Here is an 11,182-nt window from a genome sequence, read left to right as displayed (position 1 = left end):
CCGCCGCGCCTCCTAATGACGCAAATCACCCGCGTCCCAGGAGTCCTCAGCCAGCCGGGTACCCAAGGTCTCTCCCTGCGGAGCTCCGCAACCGGAAGCTAGCTCGCACTTCCTGATGACGCACGGCCTGCTGCGCCTGGTGATGGCTCCTGAGCACATCTTGAGGAAACCTTGATCAAGCTGTTGGACAGGTCGTTACGGAATATGTTTAAAATGCCTCCGCGCCAAGCATTGCTGTATGTAATGTCTGAGTATGTAATTTAGAAATTGTATTTTTTTTACTCATCCGAAAAAGCTAGGGTTGGGGATTTAGCTCAGTGGTAGAGCGCTTGCTTAGGAAGCGCAAGGCCCTGGGTTCGGTCCCCAGCTCCGAAAAAAAAAAAAGAACCAAAAAAAAAAAAAAAAAAAAAAAAAAAAAAAAAAAAAAAAAGAAAAAGCTAGGAATAGGATTTTTTTTTTTTTGGTATTCTTTCTTGTTGTACTTTTGTCAGTAAGGAAACGAAACTATTCAGAAGTCAAGTTGCAAAACTTCTACCTGGGCTCCCAAAACATGGTCCTTGAGCCTGTGTGCTATTCTCAACACATCCCCTAAGTAGCAGAATAGATTTCGGCAAATAAACCTAGAAACACAGCTTTTGTTATTCTCCTCTCACTTGATATAGGACTTTGAATATTGCTAAATGGGTATAACAAAACAAGGGCTCCATTTTACTAACCCACTTCTACCTAGTTCTATTAAATGTGTGAGTGGAGTGGTATCATTTTGTATGCAAGATTGCATGAAGCACTAACATACTGTTTCGTCCTTTCCTGAATCTGCCACTCCCTGTGTGTGCACCAGCTAATCTGGCCCCTACTGGCCAGTCTTCAGCGCTTGCTTTGTCCTTCCCTATGAAACTATAAATACCGTGTGTGTGTGTGTGTGTGTGTGTGTGTGTGTGTGTGTAAGTGAACCATGTGTTGAAGAAGTAAGATGAGGCAGGATCTGGTCCAGCTTCCTGACTCTTACATCAGGGTTTATTCATGTGTGTTTTGTATTGTTTCTAAGCAGGTCATCATCAGGGAACCAATGTGGCATCAACTGTTGCAAGACGACTCCTTCAGAAAATACATGCAGTATTAACAGCAGTAGAAAGTATCTATTCCCTCCATTGGGACTATACAAGGAACTTCCCAAACTATGTAGCCCAGAGCTTCGCTATTCTTTTCCTTTTAGCACAAAAAAGCAAGTAAGAACAGTCAGCAATAAGTGAAACTACAGAAGGGAAAAAGCACGGTTAATATGTTTAGGAAATTTCCTAGGTCCTGGCTCAGACAAGGTCTGTGATGAATTAGGTCTTTGTTCCCAGTTTGGTAGGTTGGGGGCCTATGTACTGAGTTCTAAGGTCAGAATGGTGGCTCTAACATGGCATCAGTTGAGTTAAGGTCTCAGGGCTACTAAGACCACATTTTAATTCATAGGAGCCAAGGAACTGCTTGCCCTAACCTAGTCTGAATCTTAGTAGACTGCCTCTTAGAAATTATTTGTTTGTTTGTTTGTTTGCTTGTTTATGTGAGAAAACAGGCATGCTGTGAAGACCAGAAGATAACTTCTCGGGGATTGAACCCTGATCCCCAGGCTTGGTGGCAAGTGACCTCACTCATTAAGCCACCCTGCTAGCCCAGACTGCCTCTTTAAAGGTTGGCACCAGTACTGTAGCCTCTGTTCCATTGATTTGAGATTTCAGGTGACCCAGGAGACCTCACACCAGTGTAGCCACCCAGTGTTGCTTTCTTTTATAAGAGTTGCCTTGATCACAATGGGGTCTCTTCATGGCAATAGAACACTGACTAAGACACCAAATGTGGTGGGAACTTTCTAAAATATGTAAAAGTGGTCTTAATGATGTCTCCAAAAATGGGGAGGCAGCTCTTTATCTCTTGTTACTGAACAAGGCTTCTGTTAGCAAGCCTGAGTTATATCCAATTGAGTTGTTGGCCAAAGAGGTTCTATGGAAATGCTCCAAACAACCCAGACTGTTGTCAATACAATAGTTTGCTCTCCACAAACTGACAAGAAGACTCCATTGCTGAAGATAACACCCAGACAATTATTCAATCATGGAGAAGTCTATGTTCTAGAGTCTTGGGTATGGAAAGTTACCCTGCGGGATACCAAAAGAGAAACATATACACCAACACAGCCACAAAACCTTTGATCTACAATGTTGTCTTGCCTGCAAACTATGCTTAGGCCAATGGTCACACAAACTAGTAGGAATAACGAACTAATATCTGATTTGAACAAGGCCCACTCTACAAGATAGAACCTATAACCAACACTGCTTGGTTGACCAAGAATCAGAGACTTAGGGTAAAATCAAATACCACTGTTCTTATAACACAGTACTAATAAAATGACTCCTAATGATATGCCAAACTCATAGATCAGTGCCTTATTTAACCATCATCAGAAACGCTTCGTCCTCCAGCAGATGGGAACAAACAGAGATGCACAGCCAGACAGTATGCAGAGGAAGAGTCCTTGGAACACACAGCTCTACGTGTGATGTCTCTAACAGCTCTCTGGCCCCTGCCCCCTCAGAGCTCAGGAGACTTTGCAGAGTATGGAGTATATGCAGAAGAGGAGGCATAAAGAGTGTGAGAGCGAGAGGGGATGGAGGACACAAGGAGAACTGTGCCCTGTAAATAAACGTAACAAAGTGTGTTTGACTCACAGAGACTGGAGCAGCAAGCAGAGGCTCTGCACGGGTCTGCACAAGGTCCTCTGCGTATTTGTTACGACTTTCAGTTTAGATTTATGGGATTCCCGAATGTGGGAATGGGTGGGTCTCTGATTCTTGTACCTTCTCCTGGGCTCTTATATTGGGTTGCCTTGTCCAACTTTGAGGTGATGGTCTTTGTTTTATCTTACTATATTTTATTTCCTTATGTTTTGTTATTATCTCTTAGAAGCCTCTTCTTTCTAATGAAAGACAGAAATGGGGTAGATTCAAATGGAAGGGGAAAAGGAGGAGCGTTGTGGAGTGGAGGGAGGGGAAGCTGCAATTAGGATTATTTTATGAGAAAAGAATATATTTCCAATAAGAAGGAAATCTTATTTTTTGTGTGTGGGTATATTGCCTACATATATGTATGTCCATCACGTGTTTCCTGGGCTTGGAGAGGCCAGACAAGGATGCTATATCCCCTGGAAGTGGGGTTGCAGATACTTGTGAGCTCCATATGGGTGTTGGGAATTGAATCAGGTTAAATACAAGAGTAGCAAGTGTCCTTGTGACAGCTGAGCCACCTCTCCAGTTCCTTCAACGATTTTAAAGCAGTTTATTCTTTAGTACTTGTGCAACTGAACTTCTGGGTATCTGATGGCCATACTTTGAAGCCTGTACCAATGTGGTCAGAGGGACTGAAAAAGAGGGCAGTCAAGCATTTTTCCCTCCAAGATCATCTAGCTCCAATGAGACTATGGTTTTGTTTTTGTTTTTTGTTTTTTATCAAAATGTCTTGTATTTCTGGTAATGCATCTGTCCTGTTATTCAGAGAGCCGTGGAGACCCCATTGTGTGGTTTCTAGCCAGTCTGCATTTACTAAGAAGAGGGTCAGTGCACAGGTGGAGTCATGGTCAAGCAATGCCTTTGATTCATTCTCAACATACGAAATTACTAATATAAAAATGAAAAAGAATAAAAGATCCAGGGACTTCTCAGTCACTTAAGGACAAGAGTGCTAACTGGCCTTAATGGGTCAGGGTTGGAGTGGGGTCATTTTGGTCATAAATAATCCAAATTAAAATGATTGACATACCACAAAACTAGATTTTAAAGGGAACAAATACATTCAGCCTTGAACATGCTTTCTCAGGGCTGGAGAGATGACTTACCAGTTAAGAGCACTGGCTGTTCTTCCACAGGCCCTGAATTCAATTCCCAGTACCCACATGGTGGCTCACAACCATCCCCAATAAGATCTGATGCCTCTTCTGGCACACAGATGTCCATGCAGAGAGAGTACACATACATAAGACATGCCTTCCCATTAAATCCTATGTGTGAGTTACTGTCACGCCTGATAAAATGTCAGAGCCTTCCCTTGTATGATTTTTTTAAAAGCCCATTTAGATTGTTTGTCTGAACCTATCATTAACTGTGGCCTCACTCCACACTTCGCTTTCCTTATAGGATTGTCTTTCTTTTATTATATTTCTCCATCACATTCCTTTTTAAAATTATTTTTATTAAGTATATTATATTCTTTTATGTGCATAAAATGTTTTACCTGCATGTGTGTATGTGCACCATGTACATGCCTGGTGCCCACTCAGGTTAAAAGAGGGCACCACAGCCCAAGGAGTGACAGACAGTTGCCAGACACCGTGTGGGTGCTGGGAATTGAACTTGGGTGCTCTGCAAGAGTAGCTAATCTACCTAACTGATGAACCCTTTCTCCAGCACGCTTAAGTCACATTCCTAATATATCACACCCAATATGATTAATAAAAACACAATCCAAGTGATTGCACCCATGAAGGATGATGATTGTTTTAAAATAAGCATGGCATGGCTTTCCTTGCTCTCATCCTCTCTGTGGTCACTGATCAACACAGTAATATTCTTCTTGCTTAAACCTCGCATTTTATTTTATATTGATTTATTTTTAATTGGTTATTTTTATTTGCATTTCAAATGTTGATCCCCCTTCCACAACCCCCATCCTATTCCCCTCCCCTTTGCCTCTAAGAGGGTGCTCACCCACCCACCCACCTGCTCCTGCCTCACCCTTCTAGCATCCCCTTACACTGGGGCATCAAGCCTCCACAGAACCAAAGGACTCCCTCTCATTGATTCTGGATAAGGCAGCCCTCTACTACATATATAGCTGGAGCCATAGACTCACCCTTGTGTGCTCTTTGGTTGGTGGTTTATTCCCTGGGAGCCCTGGGGGTTCCAGGTAGTTGATATTGTTCTTCTTCCTATGGAATTGCAAATCCCTTCAGCTCCTTCATTCCCTCCTCTAACCCTTCCATCGGAATCCCTGGCTCAGTCCAATGGTTGGCTATGAGTATCTGCATCTGTATTAGTCAGATACTGGCAGAGCCTCTCAGGGGACAGCTATACCAGGTTCCTGTCAGCAAGCACTTCTTGGCATCAGCAATAATGTCAGAGTTTGGTGTCTGCAGATGGGATGGGTTCCAAGGTAGGGTGGTCTCTGGATGGCCTTCCCTTCAGTCTCTGCTCCATTTTTTGTCCCTGCGTTTTCTTTAGATAGGAGCAATTCTGGATTAAAATTTTTGAGATGGGCGGGTGGCCTCATCCCTCAACTTGGGCCTTGCCTATCTACTGAAGGTGATCTCTACCGGTTCTATCTGCCCTTTTCATTTGGTCCGTGAGTTGTACCCTGGGTATTTTGAGCCTTTGGGCTAATATCCATTCACTTATCAGTGAGTGCATACCATGTGTGTCCTGTTGTGGCAGCATTACCTCACTCGGGACGATATTTTCTAGTTCCATTCATTCGCCTAAGAATTTCATGAAGTCATTGTTTTTAATAGCTGAGTAAATGTACCACATTTTCTGTATCCAATCTTTTCCTGAGGGACATCTGGGTTGTTTCCAGCTCCTGGCTGTTATATATAAGGCTGCTATGAACATAGTAGAACACATGTCCTTGTTCATGCTGGAGCATCTTTTGTGTATATACCTAGGGGCGTATAGCTGGGTCCTCAGGTAGAACTGTTTCCAGTTTTCGGAGGAACCTCCAAACTGATTTCCAGAGTGGTTGCACCAGCTTGCATTCCCACCAACAATGGAGGAATGTTCCTCTTTAACCACATCCTTGCCAGCATCTGCTATCACCAGAGTTTTTTTTTTTATCTTAGCCAACTGATTGAGGTAAGGTGGAATCACAGGGCCATTTTGATTTGCATTTCCCTGATTACTAAGGATGTTGAGCATTTTTTTTTTTTTTTTTGGAGCTGGGGACCGAACCCAGGGCCTTGCACTTGCTAGGCAAGTACTCTACCACTGAGCTAAATCCCCAACCCCGATGTTGAGCATTTTTTTAGATGCTTCTTGGCCATTCAAGATTCCACAGTTGAAAATTTGTTTAGCTCTGTACCCCATTTTTAGTAGGGTTATTTGGTTCTCTGGAGTCTAATTTCTTGAGTTCTTTGTATAGTTTGGACATTAGCCCTCTATCAGATACAGGATTGGTAAAGATCTTTTCACAATCTGTTGGTTGCTGTTTTGTCCTAATGACAGTGTGTTTTATCTTACAAAAGCTTTGAGATTTTATGAGGTTCCATTTGTCCATTAAACCTTGCATTTTTAATCTTGTAAGATTCATGTCTCCTTGGAGATCTAATGGTTTCAAATACCCCAATGCCATAGGAATTCCAGCTAACCCCCATGCCTGGAAATATGAAGTGTCATCTTCAGTCAATGGATGGAATAGGGGATCTGTGGTCCTTCTTAAGTGCAGACTATGCCCACAATCAGTAGGGAAGCAGTCCTAGAAGACTAATTGATCATTTTCTTCGTTCAGATTTTTATTGCTGTGACAAACGCTGGTTAAAATTTAATGTAGCAGGCCAAGGGCTTATTTGTCATACGAGTCCTAATGACTGTTTATCACTGAGTGAAGCCAAGGCAAGAACTTCAGCAGGCCATGGTACCTCCTTTCACAGCAGGCTGGGAGTTCTGCACCCATCATTACTAAGGCTTCACCACAGACTTGTCTGCAGGCCAGTCTGATGGAGAGCTTCTCTACTGAGGTTACCTCTTCCCTCATGATCCTGGATCCTTGACAAACTAGCAAGCATAACTGACTCCTTCTACTTAATACAAGTATGTCATTATCAAACTATGACTTCTCCTTTTATTTCAAGATCTCGTGTTAATATTACAATGCATCTGTTAACCTAGCAAAGATAACCACAGAGAAGGCACCAAAGTGTGTCAGATGTATTCAAATACTACAAATGAAGTGACTTTCTCTTGGATTAGTTTGTCCAAGGGTGAGCCTAAATTTAAATTCTCCACTTCTCTCCCTGTGTCTGTCTGTGTTACTGGCTTGTCTGCAGTCTGTCTGTTGTGTGTGTGTGATCAGATCTGTCTCTATTTCCTATATCTGTTTTGTGTCTGTGTGTGTGTGTGTGTGAATCTACCTGTCCCTTAAAAAGTGATCCACTCTGCTTTTCTTGAGCAATATATAAAGCAGTATGGGAGAAGAATGAAGGGTCCTTCACAGAAATCTTAAACAGAGGGTTTTTTGTTTTGTTTTGTTTTTTGTTTGTTTATTTGTTTGTTTTTAGACTGTCTCACGCTGTAGCCCTTGCTGGCATGTGACTCACTGTGTAGACTAGGCTTGTGTCTGACACATCTGCTTTCCTCTATAGCTGGAACCTCTCTGTAATCAGCACTGAGATACTGATGAGAGTAGAAGAGAAATGTCAGTAGTGGACTGCAGCTAGGCTAGGCTCCATTTCTCAGTCCACTTCACAGTTTCATTTTACACACTGAACCACAAGATGGCGCCAGTAGGCAAGGGAGTGGGATTTTTCAGTCAGAAGCATACCTGCCAGTTAGCTTTTTACTATGTATGTATGTATGTATGTATGTATGTATGTATGTATGTATGTATGTATGTATTTATTAAATAAATTAATTTTATTTATTTGTTTGACACTCCAGATTTTATTCACCTCCCGGTCCACCCTCCAACTGTTCCACATCCCGTATCTCCTCACAAGGATGTCCCTACCCCCGACCCCCACCCACCCCCACCCCACCCGACTTCTAAACTTCCTAGGGCCTCCAGTTTCTTGAGGATTAGGTGCATCTTCTCTGACTGAACCCAAACCGGGTAGTCCTCTGCTGAATATGTGTTGGGGCCCCCATCTCAGCTGGTGTATGCTGCCTAGTTGGTGATCCAGTGTCTGAGAGACCTTGGGGATCTAGGTTAATTGAGACTGCTGGTCCTCCTACAAGGTCACCCTCCTCCTCAGCTTCTTTGACAGGTGTAACTTTTGGTGGTCAGGCTCCTGAGGTCAATAACTACCTTGAGGCTTTGTCTTTCCAGTTGCCTTGGCCCCTATCCAGAGTAAGAGTTAGAAGGATGACGTTAGGGTTTAGGTAGATTAAGGTCAGGGTTACTTTGAAAGGTCTAGAGGGTTACGGTTAGATGGTTATAGGGTTAGGGTTAGTCTAGGATTAGGGCTTGGATTATGGTTTGGATTAGACATGGTTTAGAGAGGTTTTAGGCTTAGGGTTAGGGTTAGAATAAGGGGTTTAGGGATAGGTTTAGGGTTTAGGATCTAGTTCAAGGTTTCTACTCGCAGTAACATCAGCTCCTGTGTATATAGCTTTTGTGAGGATCTAATTATTTGAAACTGTAATATAAAGTTTATCAGTAGATATTAACTGAGTCCACTACACATTCATGGAATCACGTGTTTGCTTCCAGCAACCATTATCAGTCTTAAGAATAATAACCAATTCTGCCCATTGGGTTAGAGCTGGAGTTTTGTGCAGGAGCACATGTTATTACACAGAGTAGAGATGGGACTCATACTTGGATGCATGAACCTCAAGTTCTTTCTCATGATGTCTGTAACAAAAATCATTTCACCATCTGCCTATTTAGAGAAACTCCGAGAGTTCCACCTGGCTCACTGATAAAACCCCACAGAATTCCCAGCAGGGATGGCTTAATCACTGCTGGTCATGGCCTCTGTGCTAATGTCCATGCTGTCTCCAAACAAGCCCCCCATCGCCACCACACACCTCAAATCTTATCCATTGGGTTTTTAAAATATGCACAATCTTTTGAGGGTGGTTGTCGGAATTACCCCAGTCTATTGGAACATGCTCAGGATTTTCTTCATTGCCTTAGATAGAAACCTGGCAGCCTTTAAACAGAAATTGAATAGTTTACAGAAATATTGAGTAGACTGGGATACCATCGATGATGCTTTACAAGAATTTTGAGAACTCATTCACCAACAGGTCACGTCTAACTCGACATCCTCTGTAGGAGCTTGCCTGTAATGTTACTTATCTAATCTTATTACCTCACAGATGGGCGACGTCTCCTAATCATAAACTTCAAAGAACTCAGGTAATTTAAAGAAGACACAAACATCTCAATGAACTTAAAAGAGACCAGCAATAAATGCCAGCACAATGGGGGAAAACACAAATACATGGACAAATTAGAATTTGAAGAACACCTTGGATGTGAAAGCTGAACTCAAGAGAGAAAGAAAGACAGGAGAGAACTCAAGCTGAAGTGAAGATGAAAGTGAGAAACACAACATGACTAGGACATTTAGGGGAGACATTACAAACACAGCATGACTAGGACATTCAGGGGAGACATTACAAACACAGCATGACTAGGACATTCAGGGGAGACATTACAAGTAGAATGGACCAAGTAGAAGATCGCATATCAGGAACCAAAAACAAAGCAGAGAAGATACATCCACAAGCAAAGGATATAAAAAATTAAATCCCATGCAATGAAGAAATGTAGAGCACCATTAAAAGACTAAGTCTTCTAGTTATATGCACTCATAAAGGAGAAGGATCCCGGGACAATGTTGGAGACCAGGTCTTTAGCAGGACCATAGAAGGTGTCTCCAAATGGAGGCAAGACCTACAAAGATACAAGAAGCAAATAAACGTCCCATGTGTATCGTAAACAAAGAAAGAGTATTGAAAGATGCAAGAGAAAGAAAGAGAGACAGATACAAAGGAAAAACCCAACACAACAACAACCAGTTTCTCAACAGGAACTGTAAAAATCAGTAGAGCCTAGAGCGATGCACTTCAAATCTGAAAAGACCACAGATGCCAACCTAGACTACTACTGTACTACTGTACTGCTGTACTACTGTACTACTATACTACTGTACCGCTGTACTGCTGTACTACTGTACTGCTGTACTGCTGTACTACTGTACTACTATAATACTGTACTACTGTACTACTGTACTGCTGTACTGCTGTACCACTGTACTGATGTACTGCTGTACTACTGTACTACTATAATACTGTACTACTGTACTACTGTATTACTGTACTACTGTACCACTGTACCGTTGTACCGCTGTACCGCTGTACTACTGTACTGCTGTACTGCTGTACTACTAGACTACTGTACTACTAGACTACTAGACTACTGTACTATTGTACTACTGTACTACTAGACTACTAGACTACTGTACTATTGTACTACTGTGCTACTGTGCTACTGTGCTACTGTACTACTGTACTACTAGACTACTGTACTACTGTACTACTAGACTACTATACTACTAGACTACTGTACTACTGTGCTACTGTACTACTGTACTACTGTACTACTGTGCTACTGTACTACTGTACTACTATACTACTGTATACTGAAGAACCCTCAATTGTCACTGATGGAGAAAACAAGATATTTCAAGACACATCCAAATTTAAACAATTTCTATTCACAAATTCAGCCCTGCAGAAAATACTAGAAGGAAAAATCCAATCCAAGAAGGTAACTACATCCAAGAAAACACAGGAAATAAGTAATTCCTTATCAGCAAAAAACAAGGGAAGCACAGGCGTGTGCACACGCATATACTACTAACACCACCAACATCAAAAGAACAGGAATTATAGGGGGGTTTGTGGAGGGGAAACTGAGAAAGGGGATAACATTTGAAATGTAAACAAATAAGATATCCAATAAAAAGTAACAGGAATTAATAATCACTGGCTATTAATATCTCAACATCAATTCCCCGAAACAAACTAACAGAATGGATGAGAAAACAGGATCCATCATTCTGCTAAATGCTGGGAACTGAACCTGGGGCCTCTGCTAGATTGCACAACTGTTCCAAGTCCCACTTTGTCTTGATTTAGCTTTGTAGGTTGCATATATCTAGAAATGCATCCACTTCTTTTAGATCTTCTAGTTTGGTAGAATACAGATTTCTTTTTTACATATATTCTTATGATTCTCTACATTTCTTTCATGCCTATTGTAATGTCTGTCTTTTCATCTCTAATTTCATTAATGTGGATCATATCTTGTTGGTGAATTGTTTCACATGGAACCATCAAAGAGAGAGACACTGAGGAAGGAAGTAGCCTTCACTGGCAGGGACAGCCTCTGAGGAATGAAGGCAGAGCTTTCTTGCAGA

The 11,182-nt window shown here is 41.9% G+C and overlaps 1 long non-coding RNA gene across 2 annotated transcripts; it reads left to right on the top strand.

Moving 5' to 3' along the window:
- LOC134485901 (uncharacterized) lies at positions 1–10,745 on the top strand. 2 transcript variants are annotated; one of them, XR_010064255.1, is made up of 2 exons: positions 1–236; positions 9,075–10,745. It is a non-coding gene; the product is annotated as an uncharacterized LOC134485901 (long non-coding RNA). The 2 variants fall into 2 exon arrangements; XR_010064256.1 differs by lacking the exon at positions 9,075–10,745 and adding an exon at positions 1,052–2,419.
- The last annotated feature ends 437 nt before the right edge of the window (positions 10,746–11,182 follow it).

This window comes from Rattus norvegicus, chromosome 2 (assembly GCF_036323735.1).
Source record: "Rattus norvegicus strain BN/NHsdMcwi chromosome 2, GRCr8, whole genome shotgun sequence".
In the NCBI taxonomy this organism is placed as follows: Eukaryota; Metazoa; Chordata; class Mammalia; order Rodentia; family Muridae; genus Rattus; species Rattus norvegicus.
This window is presented reverse-complemented; position numbering and strand designations above follow the sequence as displayed.